This window comes from Pan paniscus, chromosome 1, assembly GCF_029289425.2.
Source record: "Pan paniscus chromosome 1, NHGRI_mPanPan1-v2.0_pri, whole genome shotgun sequence".
Taxonomy (NCBI): domain Eukaryota; kingdom Metazoa; phylum Chordata; class Mammalia; order Primates; family Hominidae; genus Pan; species Pan paniscus.
In genome coordinates this window covers 100,057,817-100,081,686 of record NC_073249.2, presented here as the reverse complement: position 1 = coordinate 100,081,686, position 23,870 = coordinate 100,057,817, and the positions used below count along the sequence as shown (strand labels likewise).

At 38.9% G+C, this 23,870-nt stretch overlaps 1 protein-coding gene across 1 annotated transcript in view; it reads right to left on the bottom strand.

Annotated features, from left to right (window-relative positions):
• The window catches only part of LOC100984497 (histone H2B type 2-F), a 56,567-nt gene that overhangs the window by 2,112 nt on the left and 30,585 nt on the right, over positions 1–23,870 (bottom strand). The gene's annotated exons all lie outside the window — the stretch shown is intronic.

Here is a 23,870-nt window from a genome sequence, read left to right as displayed (position 1 = left end):
TTGACCTTGCAGAGCTTTGGCTCTATCTGTTCTCTGCCCAACACCCAAGACACATACTAGTTCTGGCCAACAAACCTTCACATATTGTCTGTGTCAACCAGAGCTACATTTATTCCCAAATCTCTTTCTAAAATACAAACCTGTACTTTCTACTCTCAACCCCAAAATTTACAAGAGGCCTCATATGCATCTCAGAGTCACAGATGCTAAAACTCAACACACCAGTGAGTTCCCTGTCAGCATCATGTACTACCCTCTACCTCAATGATCAGCCCCAAGCCAGCATCTCCCAAAGAGTAGTGTGTTGTTGTGGGTGTTTCAACAGATCACTAAAACCTGCTTCTACCCCTGCCTAGACACTTATCCTCACTGCTATGCATCCTGCTCCTCAAATCAGATCTTGATATCTTCTTTAAACACTCCCAATCTCCCAACACGACAATTCATTTCCAAAGAATTATAGTATTTAAATTTATTGGACTCTATACAGACTCATTCCCACTTTGTTACTACGCTGGTCCATCCATCACCTCCATTAACATAAGTAGATCAAAAACTGGCCTCTCTACAGCCTGTCTTGTCTATTCCAACCCATTTGCCACACTGTATCCTGAGTGACCTTTCCACAGTGTAAATCTGGACATACCTGTAGCCTTAAATCATATCTACCAACATAGTAGCCAAGCAACAGCAATCTCTTTTCCTTTGGTCATTAGAGTCCTAGAGACCAAGAGGATGTTGGGAAAAGAATTACCACGGATCAGCTCTCAGAGGCAGTGGGTTCTGGACTCGTGCTGGCTTTGATACGTGTACATTGGAAAAGCTCAAGTACCTGGCAATACTTGGAGATTAGGAAGAAAGGATGAAAATAAACCACTGCACTAAATAACATGACGATAATCACTTATATAAAAACTTTAAAGATAAGGAATATTTAAAGATTTATTAGTTTATTATAGCTTTATAGTTGGAGAGTGAAGAAGAAAATACCAAAGCTTTTTGTCTTAACAAAATGGTGCAGACAGATTAACATATATTGTCACCTATGATAACCAGTCAGCATAAAAAGTATTTAGAAAGGAATGGTTATATTCTCTAAGAGGTATATTCTGATGTCATGTTTTTTGCTTTAGAGTCTATTAATATAGCCACCTTTTTGTTAATGTTTTCAGTCAAGCTCCTTTTCTCGCCTTTCATTTCCAACCTTTCTCTCACTTTCTGGTTTAGATACAACTCCTAAATATATCATATAGTTAATTTAAAAATCCAGTGTAGCAGTATTTTGGGGGTTTGTTTTACTGGATAATTTGGTCCACTTACATTTAATGTAATTGTTGATATATATTAATTTTAAATCTACCATCTTTATTTTTTTCTGTTTGTTCTGCTTGTTCTGTTTCTATGTCTTTTCTTGTCTGTTTTGGATTGGTTATTTTTAACCATTATAACATTATATTTTTTTACTTTTTTATATGCTTTGCTTCACTTTCTTCCTTATTGTATTTCCTTTAATTGTATTTCCTTTAATTGTATTTAAGTTGCTTCTATTCTTTTGTGGTTACTTTAAAAATTACAATCTTAATCCTTAATTTTTTTTTTTTTTTTTTTTTGAGACAGAGTCTCACTCTGTCTCCAGGCTGGAGTACTGTGCCACGATCTTGGCTCACAGCAACCTCTGCCTCTCGGGTTCAAGTGATTCTCCTGCCTCAGCCTCCCGAGTAGCTGGGACTACAGGTGCAGCTGATTTTTGTATTTTTTTAGTAGAGACAGGGCTTTACTGTGTTGGCCAGGATGGACTCCATCTCTTGACCTCATGATCCGCCCACCTTGGCCTCCCAAAGTGTTGGGATTATAGGCGTGAGCCACCGTGCCCAGCTAATCCTTAATTTATTAAACATAGTAATAATTGATACCGTTATCCTCTTCCTGGACAATATATGGATGTTGAAATACTTTTATTCCCTTTAGTCTCATTCTATATATATGCTGTTATCATTTATTAGGTCTAAGTATTAATAGTTTTAAACCCCAGAAGACTAGACATATATTTTATGTAGTTAATGTTAATTTAGATTTATCAACATATGTGCTGCTATCTTGCTCTTTATTTCTGCTATGTCTCTGAATTTCCATATGTAATCATGGTCCTTCTGCCTCAGAAACATCATTTAGAATTTCCTTTTGTGTTGGTCTGTTTGTGAAAAACTGTTTCAGCTATTTTTCTCTGAAAGTGCCTTTATTTTGCTTTAATTATTGGAGATTATTTTTACTAAGTATGTAATTCTGGAGGCAGTTATTTTCTTTCAGCATATTGAAGATATTTGCATTTGATTTTTTCTTTTCAGAAGGCAGCCAATTGTCTCGCTGCTGCTTATTTGAAGGTAATGTTCCTTTTTTTCCTCTGTTTTTTGTCTTTGTTTTTTTTTTATTGTCTGCAGTTTTACTATTCTGTCTTTAGGTATGGAGTTCCCTTTATTTATCTTCTTTGATTGGTAGGCCTTCTAGAATTTGTTGACTTTTGAGTTTCATTTTGTCTGGAAAACTCTCAAGTATTATCTCTTCAGTTATTGCCTCTATTTTCTCTCTCTTCTACTTTTGAGCCTCTAACTAAAAATAAAATAGACTTTCTCACTCTATTTGTTATATTTTTGTGTTTGTGTATTAAATATTATTTTTTCTCCTTGTTATATATTCTGAATTTTTTTCTTCTTCCTCATCTCCCATTTTACTAGTTCTCTTTTCAGCTGTGACTGCTCTCCTGTTAAACTCTTCCATTGAGCTCTTAATTTTGTTTTGTTTTTTTTTTTCCGAATTTCTATTTGCCTCTCTCTAAATCTATTCTGTCATTTTTTTGTTGTTTCCAATTGGTGTGTAAATTGTTAACAAAACCCTTTTCACCTTCTGCATGATAATTTGACCTTAATTAACTTTCTAGCTCTGTCCACCTAGAGCCTTCTAATGACAAAATGTCAACTATGTTACTAAGCAAACATTGCATATCATAAAAAAGACTCCTAACTGATGGACTACACCTGGACTGGGAAAACTAAGTATCTGGAAGAAGCCAGACTTTGAGCTTCTCTGAATGCAGTGACTCCTATAACTTGTATACACCTGGCATGGGCATTGGAAACTACTCTATTAAGTTCTTAACAAGAGATAATGGCTCCAGGATGGTGCCACATGCACCTCAACTGTCCCCAAGTAGACAATGAGGGGTGGAGAGTCAAGAGACTATCTCCTAGGTACTGTGTGGACTGCTGCTGCAGGGACTGCTCCTATAGAAATATCATGCATGATGCTGCCCTGATAGCAAGCTATAATTCTTATCCTATGTCTCTCGGATTAATCTGGTGCCAAGTATGGCCTCTGAGATTCTTGTGAGCCTGAATGTTAAGTTGAAGCTAAGAAAACATCCAAGTGGGCAACATTCTTCCAAATTTTTGTTTCATGAATAATGTAGACATCATTGTTCTGCAGTCTTTCTAATATATCTAATATTTGGGGGCTTGATTTCAACTGCCTGACATGTCTGCTGGTTTTCACACCTGGTTTAGTTTCTTTGGGTTCATTATTATTTTTGAGTATGTGCCATATCTTGTATCTGGAAAAATAATTTTGGAATAATCTGAGATCTACAATGAAAGCTTTCTTGCCCAGCACCTGGGGGTACTTCCAGCCCAGAACCACCTTTAATCAAGTAAAAGGTGTGAAAGATGCTCTGAACTTAAACTGTGTAACATAAGGGATGTTTCTTTTATAGTTCATTTTTATCCCAAGATTATAGAAATTTAAGGTCCTATCTTATTGTAGGATTATTCTCCTGATAAACTCCCCAACTTGGGCAGACTCTGGTCTTCTATTTCTGTCCCATTAGTCACAGAAGGCTGTCAAACCCTAATATGCAGGTCAGGAAATGTCCTTAGCCAAAAAATGGTTTCTCTGCTTGCTTACGGCTCTGGATTCCAGTTTTTCCTTTACTTCAGGCCTCGTAATTCTTCAGTGTTAATCATCATCTTGATGCTTTTAAAAATATTTGTTTTCTATATATTACCTAAATAGCTTAGTCAGTGTTACCAGAAATGTATCATCAACTTTTAAAATATACTAAATGCTTAAAAAAATAAAGTCATATTTTACTGCTATGGCTCTGACTTGAAACTAAGTTGATGAGGCCATGAACTGGAGCACAAATCAGTCCCCCCACTGTGAAACTGTCAGGTCACCACAAATACAGATTTTATTAGCAATGCAGAATTTTTCTTTTCCCTCTTAAGTCATCCAGTGACCAATTTGTTCTAGGCCACAAGACCAAAAACTCCGGTCTCAAAATCTAACAACCCCCAGCTGGTAATCTCACACATGCTCAGATTTTACTTTGTAAAAGAGAATCAAGCCACATCATATAAAATTAAACATTTATTATTTTTCTTAATAGTCTAATAGAGATATACATTTGTGTATATTGGCCGGAAATTGGGCTAAAATTTTCACAAATGGAAATCAAGAATGTTACCATAGAACTATCAATGCCAACTTTAACTATCTGAATCAGATGGCATAGCCTAGTTTCCTCTACAACTGACAGCACACTCTTTGGTATTTTGGTATTTTTCAGTGTCCTTGAAATTTTTAACTACCCACTAAAGAACGGGTCACATGGAATTAATAAACAAAGGGCTTCAGTTTCCATCAAGCAACTTCAAGTGACAGGAACAGGGATTTAAATAAAAGGATCTAAGTCAGCACAGGAAAGTGACTGTGCTGCCAAAGTGACTCAAACTCAAAAGGACAGGATGAGACTTACTCAGAACTTCAAGGAAGTGTAGAGAAATTATCCACCACTTTTTATCCTAGAGGTGCCTTTGTGGTTGTGACCATACCGTAGAATGATTTGGGGATCCCTTCCAACTGGAAGGACATCTTAGACTGAGGGAACCCAAGAAACCTGATTTCTGTCACCCCTGACCATCATAAATCCCATGCAACAGGTCCATGCATTATCTAATGTTGACTCTGGGAATGGTCATTGTCATTGTTTCCTATTTGAATGGTTGTCACATTTCCTGCTTCAAATGATATCCAGAAATGATGGCTTGGGACCATATTCTCAATTTTTAGGTGGCAAATAGACTCCAGAGACATCACACATAATAAAATACTTGGACTTTGAAAGGAAACAGTCAAGTCTATGACTTACAAGCTTATAAAGATCCCTCAGATGAGTTATGTACGTGGATTGAGAATCAGAAAAGGAAGGATGCTCTCTCAGGAGATAGAAAAACCAGATAAAAGGAGCAACTGAAATTATCTGACCCATCCCCTCATCGCCTATGTAGAAGGGAAATGCTTACTTTATCTAACCAGTGGATAACAGACAGCCTCTTTCATTTTGGAGCTACCAAAAAGAAAAATAAACTGTGGTTTGTTTCAGTTCCCTTTTGACCAGTATGTTCTTGAAATTTTGAAAATATTTTACTCTTTTTCCTTTTAGTGTTTCAGTGTGGATAATTTCATTTGATCTATTTTCAAGTTCATTTTTTAGGCCAAAATTTGTCAAATATTGGCAATTTCATATGATTCAACTTAATATATTAACCTAATGTGCAAAATTCAAATTTGTTTCTATACTACTAAATAATATCCCCCTAAAACGCTTTGCCAATTTACTCCTACTGACAGTGTATGAAAATATCCATTTTATTTCATCCTTTACAAGGTGCTATTTTCAATAATTTATACTTTTACCAATCTGGGAAGTGAAAAAGACATTTAATTGTCTTGACTTGCATCTCCCTTATTACTAGTTAGTTTAAATTTCTATTCTCCATTCATTTTTCTGTTTATTTTCTTTTGTAGTACCTACTACTTCTTAATATCTTTATTTAAGCTTTATATATTTACTTTTTACCTGTTAATTGTTGTAATCACCTACTAAAGAGTAAATTCTGGCTGGGCACAATAGCTCACGCCTATAATCCCAGCACTTTGGAAGGCCCAGGTGAATGGATCACTTGAGGCCAGGAGTTTGAGACCAGCCTGGCCAACATGGTGAAACCCCATCTCTACTACAAATAAAAAAATTAGCCAGGCATGGTGATGCACACCTGTGATCCCAGCTACGCAGGAGACTGAGACACAATAATCGCTTGAACCAGGGAGGCAGAGGTTGCAATAAGCCAAGATCACACCACTGCACTCCAACCTGGGCGAGGAAAAAGAAAAAGAATCAGTTCCATCAGAGCATGGATTAAGTCTCATTCACCCCTCTAGTGCCTAGAACATTTTATGTACTCAACATATAATAGTTAAATGAATGAATGAAAGTTAGACTGTAGGGGTGTCCATGAAAGTAGATATTAGCTAAGTTCCCAGAGATTGACTCCTCTTTTCCTGGTTCTCACACTTCAAGCTCTGTTAAGCCTGGAGGCTGGAGGAGGGTGTTTTGTCTTTAAAAAGATACAGCTCCAGGTTACCCCTTTGGACCAGTTCCTGTTCTTAGGTCTCAGACTTCCTCTATTCATGAATGGTGGATATATATGATTTCCTGTGATGTTTCTTTACATTATGACCATAATGAGCGTTGATTTTTAGTTCCTGATCCCCTCATGTAATGACTGTTCAATTAATGACTTTTTGCCATAATGGCTATTATCAAGTTATGTCACTTTTTGGACAACTCCTTTTTTATTATAATGATTTGTCACCCCAAAATAAATAAACATGCTATAAGAAATTATATTTTGACATCATGGTTTCAAGCAGACACTATATAGAAGGATGTGTATGAATGAGCATGTAGGGAAGTGGCCAAAGAGGGGCCCACCCTCTGTAATCTGCTTTTTGATGCTAAGGTGAGGAGTCTGCAAACCACATCTTTTTTTTTGCTTGCTGGCTTTATTAGTTTCTGTCAGTAAGGGGTGTTAAAAAGAGACTGAAAGGCTGGAGGAGGGATATAGGTCTGGCTGCTTCCTATTTTGTTTCTTGTTTCAATTAGCATCATCCCAGCCATAATTTTTTACTCTGAGAGTGGTCATTGTTTCCAGTTTCATTTCTTTTCTTTTCTTACAATCCCGGAGCCAGCCTCATGGCCCCCTCTCAAAGGCATGAGCATCAGCCAGTGGACACCTCTTCTTCAGAGGTCTGAGTCCCTGCTGCACTAGGTACTTCCTCTGAGTTCCAAGGCCACCAGCAACCTCTTTCTCAGAAGCCATCCTCCCAGTTATGTGTGGCCCTTCATCCAAGGTACCAAGTTCTAACAACCCAACCTTTTTACCTTTGTTTCTACAACCCTAGGGTTGATCACTGCTTTGCTTTCTACACTTACTATCTCTGTGTTACATCAGTTCCCCTTTTGCCTTCTTAGACCTCCAATACCTGTTTAATTCCTTGTGTTAAATTCCCTCTTGTATACTGTTCATTTTCTTTCTTTTTTTTTTTTTTTTTTTGAGACAGGGTCTTGCTCTGTTACCCAGACTCAAGTGCTATGGTGCAATCATAGCTCACTGAAGCCTTAAACTCCTGGGCTCAAGTGAGTGTGCCACCATGCCCAGCTAATTTTTATTTTTTTTAGACACAGTGTCTCACTCTTTTTCCCAGGCTAATCTTAAACTACTAGATTCAAGTGATCCTCCCATTTTGGCGTCTCAAAGTGTTGAGATTACAGGTGTGAGCTACCATGCCCAGCCCATTTTCCTTTTAGAACCTGAATGACACACAGTACTACTCACCAATTTACCTGACATGACCATTTGTAGTCAGAGAATATTGTGTGAAACAACTTTGAATTGCATGACTGTATTAGTCTGTTCTCACACTGCTAATAAAGACATACCTGAGACTAGGTAATTTAAAAAGAAAAGAGACTTGATTAACTCACAGTTCAGCATGGCTGGGGAGCCCTCAGGAAACTTACAATCATGACAGAAGGAGATGCAAACACATCCCTCTTCACATGGCAGCAGCAAGGAGAAATGCAGAGCAAAAGCGGGGAAAAGTCCCTTATAAAACCATGAGATCTCGTGAGAACTCACTATCATGAGAACAGCATGGGGGAAACCACCCCCACAATTCAATTACCTCCCACTGGGTCCCTCTCATTATGTGGGGATTATGGGAACTACAATTCAAAATGTGATTTGGGTGGGGACAAAGCAAAACCACATCATTCTGCCCTGGCCCCTCCCAAATCTCATGTCCTCACATTTTAAAACACAATCATACCTTCCCAACAGTCCCCCAAAATTTTAACTCATCCCATAATTAGCTCAAAAGTCCAAGTCCAAAATCTCATCCAAAGGCAAGTCCCTTCTGTCTATGAGCCTGTAAAATCAAAAGCAAGTTAGTTACTTCCTTGATACAATGAGAGTACAGGCATTGGGTAAATACAGCCACTGCAAATGGAAGAAATTGGCCAAAACAAAGGAGCTACAGGCCCCAGGCAAGTCCAAAATTCAATAGGGCAGTAATTAAATCCTTAAGTTCCAAAATAATATCCTTTGACTCCATGTCTCAAATCCAGATCACACTGATGCAAGAGGTGGGCTCCCATGATGTTGGGCAGCTCTGACCCTGTGACTTTGCAGGGTACAGCCCTCTTCCTGGCAGCTTTCACAGCTGGCATTGAGTGTCTGAGTCTTTTCCAGGTGCATGGTGCAAGCTGTCAGTGGTTTTACTATCCTGGGGTCTAGAGGATGGTGGCCCTCTTCTCACAGCTTTACTAGGAAGTGTCCCAGTGGGGACTCTGTGTCGGGGCTCCAACCCCACATATCCCTTCTGCACTGCCCTAGCAGAGGTTCTCTATGAGGGCTCTGCCCTTGTAGCACACCTCTGCCTGGACATCCAGGCATTTCCACACATCCCCTGAAATCTAGGTTCCCAAACCTCAGTTCTTGTCCTCTGCACACCTGCAGGACCAACACCATGTGAAAGCTGCCAAGGCTTGGGGTTCGCACCCGCTGAAGTCATGACTCAAGGTGTACCTTGGCCCCTTGTAGCCATGGTTGGAGAGGCTGGGACACAGTGCACCAAGTTCCTAGGCTGTACACAGCAGGGAGGTCTCTGACATGCCCTGAAGACCTTTTCCCCACTGTCTTGGTGATTAACATTTGGTTCCTCATTACTTATGCAAATTTCTGCAGCCAGCTTGAATTTCTCCCTAGAAAACAGGTTTTTCTTTTCTACTACATAGGCTGCAAATTTTCCAAATTTTTATGCTCTGTCACCTCTTGAACGCTTTGCTGCTTAGAAATTTCGTCTACCAGATACCCTAAATCATCTCTCTCAAGTTCAGAATTCCACAGATCTCTAGAGCAGGGGGTAAAATGCTGCCAGTCTCTTTGCTAAAGCATAACAAGAGACCTTTCCTCTAGTTCCCAACTAGTTACCATTTCCATCTGAGACCACCTCAGCCTGGACTTTATTGTCCATATCACTATCAGCATTTTGGTCAAAGCCATTCAACAAGTCTCTAGGAAGTTCCAAACGTTCCCACATCTTCCTATCTTCCTCTGAGCCCTCCAAACTGTTTCAACCTCTGCCTGTTACCCAGTTCCAAAGTTGCTTCTACATTTTCAAGTATCTTTACAGCAGTGCCCCACTACCCAGTACCAATTTACTGTATTAGTCCATTTTCACACTGCTAATAAAGACATACCTGAGACCGGGTAATTTATAAAGGAAAGAGGTTTAATTGACTCACAGTTCTGCATGGCCAGGAATACCCCAGGAAACTTACAATCGCGGTGGAATGGGAAGCAAACATGTCCTTCTTCACATGGCAGCAGCAAGAAGTACAGAGCGAAGTGGGGGAAAAGCCCCTTATAAAACCATCAGATCTCGTGAGAATCATTCACTATCATGAGAACAGCATGAAGGTAACTGGCCCCATGATTCACCTACCTCCCACTGGGTCCCTCCCATGACATGTGGGGATTATGGGAGCTACAGTTGAAGATGAGATTTGGGTGAGGACACAGCCAAACCAAATCAATGACATATTTAGATGAACCCAAAATACTGTTTTTCATACACATGCCAAGCAAAGTGAATGAGAGGGTTGCATCTTCTATGACTCTTCAATCTGCTGTACATGTTCACCATTTCAATATTCTATAAAGCCTTTTTGTGTTTAGCTTTTATTTGGTCAAAGCCTTAAGGTAAAGGAAATTATTAATCACATTAAATTTGATATTGAATGCTGGTCTGGCACTGAATCTTCACTGACTTTGAAAGAATAATCCCCTCCCAGTCCTCCTCTATTGACCATCACCTATAACCAAGTCTCCTCTTCCTCCTTTGATGAATACAATAAAAATTCATATGTGAAAACTGTATTTATTTTATTTTTATCTATTATTTACATAAATTTAGTTTGTTTAATCTATATGTTTTCTATCTTTTGGGTATCTTGGGTTAATTTTTCGTTTAGAATAACAAAAACTTTTTATTCACTTCACGTATTTTCACTTAGTTGTAAGATTTTCAAACATAAAGTCATTAAGCAAATGTTTGTGTACAAGACACACAGATACAGAAACTGCCAGGAGAGACTCTGATAACTTCCATACTTCTAATTTTGCCTATAAGCTGTCTTCAGGATACACAAATACTGAGGGAAGAGAAGATGCTAAATGTAAATAATATACATTTATTTATGTATTCATTATCAAGCATATGTTATCTGAATGTCTTTGTAAAGCAATATACAAATAGAATAGGAACGTGATATATTTACTTCCCCAGTTGTGGTGTAAGCATCCTCTAAAAATGCTTACACCACAATTGGGGAAGTAAATATATCATGTATATAACGAATAGACTATAAAAAAGAACACATGGGGCAGGTACGACGGCTCATACCTGTAATCCAGAACTTTGGGAGGCCAAGGCAGATGGATCACTTGAGGTCAGGAGTTTGAGACTAGCCTGGCCAATGTGGTGAAACCCCATCTCTATTAAAAATACAAAAATTAGCCGAGCGTGGTGGCACAGGCCTGTAATCCCAGCTACTTGGGAGGCTGAGGTGGAGGATCCCCTGAACCTGGGAGGTGGAGGTTGCTGTGAACTGAGATCACACCACTGCCCTCCAGTCTGGGTGACAGAGTGAGACTCCATCTCAAAAAAAAAAAAAAGAAAAAAAGAAATGAAAAAGCAGGAACACATGATAGGGTAGTCTGAGCTCTGTACAAATAGGAACAGTAACATAGACAAGGAGTAATTAGAGTAGGCTGAAAAAAAATCAAAAGATCTTCTTGAAAAAGATCCTGAAAAAATTTATGAAACTGAGTTGACTAAGGGAATAAGGAAGCACGTGAGTAAATACAGCAACATTACCTAAATTCCCTTTCCATCATCTCTCTGTCATCTTCTCCCACCTCTCCTAACCAACCCACAGGGATTTAAAAACATCATTGAATTTTTATCTAAATCTAATGGAGGATGGACAGGAAGAGAATTACTGATTACTCTCAGTCACGATTCATCCTAGCAGCAATTATTTGTAATTTAACTGAAATAAGTCCATTTGACTGAAGAGACAGCTTGGAAATCACTAAAATGAGAAAGGAGATGTTTTAGAGAGTATGACTTCTATAAGTGAATGAAAGAGAAATCACCCTTAAACTCACTGGTTTGGGGAAGTGAAGTTCCCACAAATGTGACACACAGGAAATTGCCTTTCCACATGTGAGTTTTCTGAACTGAACCAACTGCCATCGATTTGCACTAGTAAGACAGTATTCCTAACCAAAGCAGGGAAAACAATGATATGATCCCAAGAAGTCCTTGCACTCCCAGACTTCTAGTCTCATCTGTTTAATTTGACATTGTAGGGACCAAGAAAAACCTTCCCCTTCTATCCTCTGAAAGTTTGCTGAAAATGGACTATAGACAAATTAATAGGAGAAAAAGCCATACAAAATGTATTTAACATGTATAGCTCAGGGGAATTAAAGGAGGATGATTACCCAACAACCCAGTAAGGTCCAAATGGTTATACACCCTTTCTCATAGAGAAAGGGGAGATGAAGGGTGTAGCAGTAAATGGTTTTCAGGGGGAATGAATGAACCCAAAGAACAGTGATCTGGGACAAAGTTCCTCTGAGCTCTGGGGTCAGTGGCCAGAAGGTGAAGGACAGAACTTTACTGTGAACAAAGATTGTTTTATTATGCAGATAAAGCCTCTCAGGTACTCTCTCTGAGCTGCCCTTGGAAGTCTGTCAGGGCAAGGTGAGGACTCCTAGTTTCTTCTCTTGTGGTTAATCTTTCCTGGTTATTTCATGAGATTCCTAGGGAGGGAGTTTTAAGACAATTGCATTTCTATTTTATTTTATTTTATTTTATTTTATTTTATTTTATTTTATTTTATTTTATTTTTTGAGATGGAGTCTTGCTCTGTCACCCAGGCTGGAGTGCAGTGGCACAATCTCAGCTCACTGCAACCTCTGCCTCCCGTGTTTAAGCAATTCTCCTGCCTCAGCCTCCTGAGTAGCTGGGACTACAGGTGCATGCCACCACACTCAGCTAATTTTTTGTATTTCTAATAGAGATGAGGTTTCGTCATGTTGGCCAGGCTGGTCTTGAACTCCTGGCCTCAAGTGATCCTCCTGCCTCAGCCTCCCAAAGTGCTAGGATTACAGGCGTTAGCCACCGTGCCCAGCAATTCTTTTGGAAAGAATCTTTCTTAGTCAGCTGAGGAAATTCCATAGAGAGTCCCTGCTAGTGCTTCAGGAAAGTAAGAGGATGGGGGTGAGGTGTAGGTAAGGGTGAGGAGAGGTCAGAGAGAGATACCTTGCGGCTGCTTCTTTAGTTCAGCATGTCAAAGTGCCATATTTTGGGGTATTGTTTTCTGAGCCCCAGCAGCATCAAAGGTCATAGTTCCTGAAACTGCAGAGACAGCACTGAAGACTGCCATGTAGGAAACAGGATGTCTCTAAAGTGAAAAGAGCCAGGACTTGGATCTAGAAGTGAGTAGTAGAATGGGAAAGAATCTAGTCGTAACTTAGAAACCACCTCAGTCCTTCCTGGGTTAGCATTTGTCATCGTTTACTTAGGCTGCTGCTGAAGGGATTTGATTCAAGCCTCTGTGACTCAGCAGTGGGCACAAGCATTGCTATCCCCCTTTTTTCTAGGAAAATGTTCAAAAGAAAACCTTGACACAAACTACGCATTAACCCTATATTACAACATCTTCATAGAGTCAGGTGAGAAGAAGGGAGGCCAGAGGATCCAGTCTTGAATGCTAACGGTATTTTAAACAAGGTCTTTATTGAGTTCTACCTTAGTATGGTAAATTATAGTTGTAAGGAGAATGGTCTCCCCTTTGTCCCTTTTGACTACAAGAAGCCGGTGCTCACCCTCTGAAAAGTCAGAAGATGTACAACATCTGCTATTCCTACCAAATGCTAAGCCACTATGAGGATATAATGCTTTATTTTTATTTATTTATTTATTTAGAGACAGAGTCTCACTCTGTCACCCAGGCTGGAATGCAGTGGTGCAATCATGGCTCACTGCAGCCTCAAACTCCTGGGCACAAGTGATCCTCCTGCCTCAGCCTCCCAAGTAGCTGGGATTATAGGCATGAGCCACCAGGCTCAGCAATGCTTATGTTTTTTTGTGCGTGTGTGAGACAGAGTCACCCAGGCTGAAGTGTAGTGGCACAATCTCAGCTCACTGCAACCTCTGCCTCCCGGGTTCAAGCAATTCTCCTGCCTCAGCCTCCCAAGTAGCTGGGACTACAGGCACACAACACCACGCCTGGCTAATTTTTGTATTTTTTTAGTAGAGACGGGATTTCACCATATTGGCTGGTCTTGAACTTCTGACCTTGTGATCCACCCGCCTTGGCCTCCCAAAGTGCTGGGATTACAGGCGTAAGCCACCGTGCCCAGCCAACAATGCTTTATTTCTTGACTCTCTTTCTACACCCCTACTGCAAAAGACTAATTTTCCCAAAAGAGGACCTGATTTTGACTGAATTTTAGCCTCTTCCTCTTCCACATGATAAAGCTGCTAATTGCCTGAGAGAAGACTGCTGAGTTACAGTGTAGAGGGAAGCATACTCAGGGACAATTAGCAACAATTCTGTTTCTGTTAAACCTTATAATTCTTATATCACTACTGCACAGAACTAGACATGGAGCTAGTTTATGTCTCACTGTACCATTTACTAATTTTTTGACCCTGATGAAGTAACTTAACCTCTTGTAGCTTTATCTCATGTACAAAATTGAGACAACAGTAAGATGTTCTCATCTAAGTAAAATGTTGAAATGTTGGAGTGTTCCAGGCTTGTCTAGATAGATGGAAAACACACACACACTCATTCGCTCTCTCTCTCTCTCTCTGTTACTCTGTCTTTCCAATAAGTCTTGTTTTCACTTCTTAAGAATCAGCCTAGAGGTGACTGGAGGAACAGAAACTAAGTTGTGGTGACAAAGAACAAGACTATGAGTAAGGATCACTATTACCCTTACAGACTGGATAAAACCCTAAGAAACAAAATGATTGTGCAAAACCTTTCAGGCCAGGCGCAGCTGCTCATACTTGTAATCCCAGCACTTTGGGAGGCCAAGGTGGGAGGATCACTTGAGCCCAAGAATTCAATGCCAGCCTGGGCAACATTAGAAGACCTTGACTCTACAAAAAATATAAAAATTACCCAAGCCTGGTAGTGTATGCCTGTAAGTCCCAGCCACTCAGGAGGTGGGACGATCGCTTGAGCACGGGAGGTCAAGACTGCAGCGAGCCATGATCATGCCACTGCACTCCAGCCTGAGAGACAAAGCAAGACCCTGTCTCAAAAAAATTCTTTTCAAGGAATAGAACCACTGCACATGCTCCTCCTTATCCCCCAAAGTGTAAGATTTTCATGCAAATAGCTATCTCCCAGGACTTACATTAGTAAGGTATCTGGATATAAAAATCAGTGCTCCCTAAATCAGCTGTGTTTCCATTATATCAAAAATAAACTTTTAGAAATTACCATTTGAATTAACAAAGATACACACACACACACACACGCACACACCTAGAAAGAAATCCCGTAAGATTTGTGCAGGGCATTTATGAAGAAAACTGTGCAATTTATGGGAAGTTATTAAGAAAGACCACATAATTTAATAGATACATTAAGTTTATGGTTTAGAAGACTCAATGTCATTAAGTACAAATTTTCTTCAAATTTGTTTACATATTCAATGTAAATCATCTAAATCCCAACAAATACTAAGAAAGCTGACTTGATTCAATGTGTACATTAATGAGCAAAAATCCAAGAATAACTATGAAAATCCTGAGATGATTAAGGAGATGTGCACTACCATATATAAGAATGTATTATAAAGCTATAATACTAAGACAATGTGGTATTGAGACAAAGATAAGCAAATTGCTGGTCAAATAGCCTAAGCTCTAAAAACACATATATATGAAACTTTGTGATAGAATTGTCAGTTCATATCAGAAACAGGATGATTAGGTCTTTTAAATGGTACTGACACAACTGCTTATACATAAGGGAAAAAAAAGAAATTAGATACCTGCTTCACATCACCTACAGACATGGATTTAAGACTTAATTGTAAAAAGCAAAACTTTAATACTTTTAGAAGAAAATACTTTGGAATCAGCAAAGATTTCATAAGCAAGACAAAAATACTAATCGTAAAATAAAATACTGACAAATTAAACCTCATCAAAATTAAGAACTTTTGTACATGAAAAGACAACATAAAGAAAGTCAGGAGATGAGTTGCCAATCAGAAAAAAATAATTTCAACAGAAGTAAGCCATGAGGGTTTGTATCAGACTAAATTTTTAAACCTTTATAAACCAATAAGAAATAGACAAAAGTGCACACTATGAACAAAATAAAAGCCACAAACAGATATTTCATGGAAGAAACTGCATAAATGGTAAATTAACATATGAAAAAGGACTCAACCTCATCAGTAATCAGGGAAATCTAAATTAAGACTACCATAGAGTACTATTTTATAACTACAAAAATGGAAATGGGGACTAAGAAGTCTTCTTACATTATATAAACCAAAAATAAAATTGTAAGACCCCCCAAGCATCTTAATGGACCCCTCCTCTTGGCCAAGGGCATTCCAAAGTTAACCTGAAAAACTAGTTCAGGCCATGATGGGAAGGGGGAGCTGAACATGCCTCATCATACCCTCCTCCCTTTTGGAATTACTGGTAGAACAGACTCTAAGTCTGATAAAAAAAAAAAAAAAAAAAAAAAAAAAAAACATTTACAATCTATTCTCTCTGAAGTCTGCTGCCTGGATACCTGGAGGCTTCATCTGAATGACAAAACCTTGGTCTCCACAACCCCTTATCACAAGCCAGATATTCCTTTCTATTGATAATAACGAATTGCCAATCAGAAAATCTTTGAATCTGCCTATGACTTGGAAGCCACCCCACCCCTGCCTGCTGCTTCCAGTTGTCCTGCCTTTCCAAACTGAACCAATGTACATTTTACATGTATTGATTGATGTCTTATGTCTCTGTAAAATGCATAAAACCAAGCTGCATCCTGACCACCTTGAGTACATGTTCTCAGGATCTCCTGAGGGCTGTGTCACAGGCCATTGGTCACTCATATTTGGCTCAGGATAAATCTCTTCAAATATTTCACAGAGTTTGACTTTTTTGTTGACAAATACTAAGTGTTGACAAGGGATTTAGTGACATAGAAATCCTTATATCCTATTAATGACAGGGCAAAGTAGTATAGCCATGTAGAAATTAACTTGGCATCATCTTATAAAATTAAAAATTTACACATCTATAACACCTTATTTTTCTTTCAGTACCTTTTAAAGATGTTGTTGCTACATTGTCTTCTCACTTGCATTATTTCCAACAAGAAATCTGATGTTTTCTTTGTGCCTCTGTGTGTAGCATGTCTTTTTATCTCCGATCACTTTTGAGATTTTCTCTTCACTAACTTTCAGTAATTTGATTATTAAATCCTTATGCTATTTTCTTCATGGTTTTTGTTGTTTGGGGGGTGTTTTTATTTGTTTTTGTGCTTAGGGTTCATTGAGAATCTTGGATTTATAAATTTATAGTGTAGGGGAGAAAAAATAATTTTTCTTCTACCCTTCTGAGTTCTCAGCTGGGACTTTTATAACAAGACAGATTAACAAGAGAAAAGCAGATAATCAGGGAAAAATGAGTAACTCTCAAAGAGGTGGCCTAGAATTTTGGCTTATGTAGCATCTTCAACTAAAAGAAAGAAAGAAGGGTGTTGGGAAAGCAAGCTATGGGAAAGTGTTCAGGAAAATCAAACAAGAGTAAGGTTTATTATGCAGATTTAAATTGGTGCCTTCTCCATTGATAAGAGCCTTTTGTGATTTAGTCCTCCTTCTTTTCCCAGCCCAGAGAGGGAGATAGCCTTAGAAATGGAGATTTCTTTTAAAAATGTAAATTTCCCTTACAGAAGGGTAACTTCCACTGTGTTTTTAGAATTCTCCTGTGTCTACTGTTTCTCAAAATAATCAGCTCAAAATAATCCTTATGCCAAAAAGTCATATTTTAGGGTGGCACATGCCTGTCTCCTACAAGTTTTCATCAAGTTTGAAAACTTTTTGGTCATTCTTTGTTCAAATATTTTTTCTATCTGTTACCAGGAAGGGGTCCCAATCCAGACTCCTAGAGAGGGTTCTTGGATCTCATGCAAGGAAGAAGTTGGAGTGAGTCCATAGAGTAAAGTGAAAGCAAGTTTATTTAAGAAAGTAAAGAAATAAAGAATGACTACTCCATAGGCAGACCAGCCCCAAGGGTTACTGGTTGGCTATTTTTGTGGTTATTTCTTGATTATATGCTAAACAAGGGGTGGATTGTTATTCCTTTCCAGGAAAGGGGGGGCAATTCCAGGAACTGACAGTTCCTCCTCTTTTTAGACCATATAGTGTAATTTCCTGACGTTGCCATGGCACTTGTAAACTGTCATGGTGCTGGTGGGAGTGTCTTTTAACATGCTAATGGATTATAATTAGCATATAATGAGCAGTGAGGACGATCAAAGGTCACTTTCATCACCATCTTGGTTTTAGTGGCTTTTGGCCAGCTTCTTTACCATATCCTTTTATCAGCAAGGTCTTTGTGACCTGTTCCTTGTGCTGACCTCCTATCTCATCCTGTAACTAAGAATGCCTTAACCTCCTGGGAATGCAGCCCAGTAGGTCTCAGCCTTATTTCACCCAGCCCCTATTCAAGATGGAGTTGCTCTGGTTCAAACGCCTCTGACATATCCACCTTCCTCTTTTTTCAAGGACTCCAATTGTAACGCTAAAGATTTTTGCCTTAGCCAGACCAAAGAATTGGTGTGGCGGCTGCCCGTGGCGATGGAAACACGGACCAAGAGAAAAAAAGCTGTAGGCTTTATTGAGCAGAGTGACAGTACAAAGCTTTTCAGCGTGGAAGGGGTTTCGAGCGGGTAGTCAGAGGTCGATGATGCAGTTGCTTTTGAAACTCTTTAAGGTGGGAAATACGTGTAGAGGGAAGATGTTACCAGAGCGAGAAACAAAGGCAGTAAATTATTTTGTGACATGTCTTAGATTTTGAGGAAAACCAGAATTGTAACTTAGGTTTTATTTATTTTATGACCTTGCAGCAGCATGGCAAAGGAAACGATCTTACAGGACTTTATAAAGTATGTTTACAAGGAATTGGAATTGGGAGTATAGATAAAGTTCGCTGGTCATAGAAAAACAGGCATTTAATATTCCTTTTAGTTTTAGGGGAGGGGGAAGGGAGAGAGGGAGAGAGGACACAGGGAAGCTTACAGCAAAATTTTTGCTGTTTATAGCTTTTTTTGGGAAGAAAACACATGCACAAATCCTGGTGTTAGTAATATTTTAAGTATATATCTTTAATATCTTTAATATTCATTCAGGACCGAAGTAAGTTCTGATGCAGAAAATGAGTGAGTTTTACAGCTTTCTGAGCCCCTGTTTGACTCAGGAAGCCCAGCTGGCCCCCTCCTTTCAAAATTACACATATATTAGGCCACTTGAAGTTGTCCCACACCTCACTGATGCTCTTTTCATTTTTTTTTTTAACCCTCTGTTTCATTTTGGATTGTTTCTATTGCTCTGTCTTTGCATTCATTAATCTTGTTTTCTGTGGTCTAATGTGCTCTCAATCCCATCCAGCATACTGGTTTTCATCTCTAGAAGTTGGATTTTAGTGTTTTTCTATTTTCCATGTCTTAATTGAGGTAAGACCCTTCTGGGTTCTCTATCACATGCCTTGTGAATTGTGCTCTCCTTTTTTGGGAACTGGCACTATTTCCAGCCCTGTGTGAGTGTTGGGTACTGTACTAGCTAATGCTTTCAAGTGGTTCTTTCCTGGGGTAGTTTTTTCACACACATGCACCTGTGAAATTAAAAAAAAAAAAGAAGAAGAAACTTTTTATCTGAGGAATGTGAGCCCCTTTAAATTATCAGGCTCGGAGAGGCATTGGAATGAAACTGCAGTCACATCACTCCCCCTTGAGTGATTATCTTGTAAAGCCACTTGCTATACGGGCTCCAGACTAACTGATGCCAAGCAGCCATAAAATACCATATGCTGGACACCACGACTCATATCCTATAGTTCAACAGTGTATAACCAATAACTAATCAATGTCATCTCTGTAAGCCAATGAAAATTTCTATCAAAGAACTTTGTATCCACCCACTTCTTCTTACCTTTGCCTTTAAAAACCTGCTTGTAACAAAAGCTGATTGAGCACTCCCTGAGTTCACTTGGAAGTGTGTACTGGGCAGCTGTGCTCACTTTGGCTCAAGTAAACTCTTTAAATTATATCTTGTGCTTCAGCCCCTTCCTTCTAGATCAGCACACTGATTACTACTCTGCTGAATACTTGGTGGGGACCCTCAGCAGATCTCTGGAATTCTCTCTGTGTGCAGCTTTTTCATTTCCATTTCTTGGATCCATGAGCTCTAGCCACCTTGGTCTCTCCAGACTCAGCTCTGTCTCCTCAATTCTGGGACTCCACTGGGACCTGCCTGAGTTCCCCTGTACCACAGCCTGGAGACCCTCTCAATGCAGTAGGTGAGGCAATTGCAGGGCTCATCTTTTTTCTCCGTATCTCTCAGGGGTGACCGTCTTTTGTTGCCTGATGTCCACAGTTTCAAAAAAACATTGTTTCATGTATTTTGTTCTTTTGTTTAATTTTGTTTAGTTTAATTTTGTTTCAGGTGAGAGGATAAATCCAGTCTCTGCTACTCCATCTTGGCTGGAAATCTGGTATATCATTAATAATATTCTTGTTGTTAATTTGGGTTGTAGGTTTATAAATGTTCATTTTCTTATTTTGCATCATTAACCATATACACATATATATCACACATTTTTTCATTTGCGTAAAATATTAGTCAACTTTTTTAAGTTCTAAAAGAAAGTGAAGAGTCCTGGGGCGGAACAAGGGCAAAGAAGTAAGAAGAGTCTGTGGCCAACCTCTTAACTCATGTACCTTTCTGACCCCTCTACCTCTTCTACCTAGAGCCCTCCATCTCAGCCAGCTCCCCCTGTCCTTGTCACCATGACTCTGAAGGTGCCTTTCTGACACACCAAGATGGTCAAGGAAAAATGGTGCTGGGTTAGGTGACAGGGAAGATCATGATCTTTCATACCTTATGATCTGACAAGCCACTGTAGCCTCTCACATTTATATACTAAGTGAGGGTCTTTCAGAATAGCGCTTCAGTGTCTGCACCTGACTCACACTATTAGGCAGTTAAAAGCTGGGGAATGAGCTCATGTGAAGAGTTTTTCCATTTCAGATGATAGCTATTTTTAGGAACACAAGCTACATAAATGTTTTAACCCTTTTCCCATCCTTTTCCTCTTGCTGCTGTGATACAGGAAGAAAATCAAAATGGAGTGACCTTGCTATCTGGGGAAAGATGAAAACTGCATATGCAAAAGCAAACAGACTGAGATTTATAACGAGTTGATCTCTTAAAAGCTTAGGAAAGAATCTCAAGGGCACATAGGAAAATAAGCAAAGGGCTTGATAGACATATTCATGACAACACAAGAAGGTGAAGTCGGGAAAAGGAAATGGACAAGGTCATCCCAAATTGAAATAACTTATAAAAGATAAATTATAATATCTCCAGAAATTAACTGTAAACATTCCTATAAAATCATAGATGATAATTTTTTAAAATAAAAGATTGAGTAGTAAGAATAACTAAGAATAAAAAATTAATGAGTTCCTAGTGGAAACTTAAAATTGAACCACTGGGGGACTTTCTATAATGAATGGCAGTTGAAGAAAAAAATCGGGTAAACTTTATATGAATATTTGAGAAACACCTCAAGCATTAGCAACTACATAAAAGTTATACATTTCACCTGTCCAAGAGCTGTTACAACAGTATACAAAACATATTAAGCAAAATTGTACTATAGACAATTACTTATATGCAATTCTTTACTTAAAATTTAGCAGATACATTTGAATAGTTTCTAAAACACAAGATCATCAAAGAAGGAATTGAGTAGGAAATAAAGCATTACTGTTTTTTACTCATAAAGAGATGAAAATAAAATAAATTATTGGTCAATTCTTTATGAGATTTAAATTATCTTAGCATTTATTTGTTTGTTTTTGAGACAGGGTCTTGCTCTGTCACTCAGGCTACAGTGCAGTGACACAATCACAGTGCACTGCAGCCTTAACCTCCCAGACTCAAGCAATCCTCCTGCCTCAGCCTCCCAAGTAGCTGGGACCACAGGCATGAACTACCATGCCCAGCTAATTCTTTTTATTTTTAGTAGAGACAGGATCTCACTACATTACCCAGGTCAGTTTCAAATTCCTGGGCTCAAGCAATCCACACACCTTGGCCTCCCAAAGTGTTGGGATTACAGGCATGAGCCACTGCACCCAGCCTATCTCATCTTTTAAAAAAAACATATCAAATAATTGTTCATAAATCATTTTCTGTAGTAGAGAGCAATTTTTCTTAAAATTGGCAAATAAGATTTTGCATCTACCTTTGAGAAAATTGTATTTGTAAAGTGATTTTAAAAGAATGAAGCCTATGAGTATGATGGCATTATAAAAGTATCAGTGGCCAGGCGCAGTGGCTCATGCCTGTAATCCCAGCACTTTGGGAGGCTGAGGCAGGCGGATCACAAGGTCAAGAGATTGAGACCATCTTGGCCAACATGGTAAAACCCCGTCTCTACTAGAGATACAAAAATTAACTGGGCATGGTGGTGTGCACCTGTGATCCCAGCTACTGGGCAGGCTGAGGCAGGAGAATTGCTTGAACCTGGGAGGTGGAGGTTGCAGTGAGCCAAGATAATGCCACTGCACTCCAGCCTGGGTGACAGAGCGAGACTCCATCTCAAAAAAAAAAAAAGTATTAATATATGGAAATACAAATGTCATATATAGATGTAAATTCTCCTAATTGTTCTTCTGAGCATCATGATTTTTTTCCATGAATTTTTATTTTAAGTTCCAGGGTACATGTGCGGGATGTGCAGTTTGATTACATAGGTAAACGTGTGCCATAGTGATTTGCTGCACAGATCAACCCATCACCTAGGTATTAAGCAAAGCATTTATTAGCTCTTCTACCTGACATTCTCCCTCCCCCAACCCCACCCGACTGGCCACAGTATGTGTTGTTCCCCCACCATGTGTTCGTGTCTTCTCATCGTTCAGCTCCCACTTACAAGTGAGAACAGAGCATCATGATTTTCATTGTCCATCAAATGCTAGAAGACTACTCTGCTTTTGTTACTATGTTTGCCCCATTTTTCTAGCTCTTCTTACATGAATTTAAACCTACATCAATGGCTATTTCCTCAACATTTGGAAACAACAATACTTATTAGAAAGAAAGTATTTTATCCTTCCAGGCTATAGATCTTACATTCCTCTTACACAACAATCCTAATTCCCTCATGTTATCCTGATCAATGAAATGATTTCACTTATTTTTCAAAGAAGTAGCTATTTTACTACAAAGCAGGAATCGCAAGGCATGGGGTGGGCACTGTTATACTCCATCAGTGAGTATGTAAAGGAAATCAAACTGTCTGATTTTGAATCCTGCTTCTATTTTTTACAACCTTGGACAAATTACTGATTTCCTCTTTCACTAGGTTTATCATTTGTAAAATGGAGATACTAGTGTCTACTCATGGATTATTGTGAGGCTTAAATAAGAAAACATGTATCAAGCATATTTGTCTGGCATGTAATAAGCACTCTAAAATTTATGCAGTAATGAGGATAATGATCATAGACAATCTGATAGCATCTTATCCAAAGGAAAAAATGCGCATTTCCTTTGAGTAAGCACTACTGATTCTAGGAATGTGTCCTAAGGAAAAAATAAGTCAAATGTTTAAAGGTAGTCACAAGACTATTTTGGTAGTAAGCAGTCTTTTTTACTGGTCACACAGTAAAAAATTAGAAATAACCTACATGTTCATGAAGAGAAGTTGGTGAAATAAATTATGGTACATGCATACAGTAGAAAACTTTGGAGACAAAATAGTAAAATAGTTACAGATATAGGCTTTGAATATAAATTTTAACAAGCTGAGGCTTCTCTCGTCTCTTCAGAACACCCTGAGTTCTTCCCGGCCTTTCTTCCTTGCTTTTCATTTGTGTCAGTCAGCTCTTGCTCGTATAGCAATCTTCAAATCTCAGTAGCATATAAAGGTAAGCATTTAGTTCTCACTTACAAGTTTGCAGGGCAGGTGAGGCAGCTCTGCCTCAAGCCACAATGTCTAGGACAGCTCTGTTTCGCACTGTGGCTGACTAGCTAAAAAATGTTCTTGTCTCAGCAATCACAGGAGAACAAGAGGGT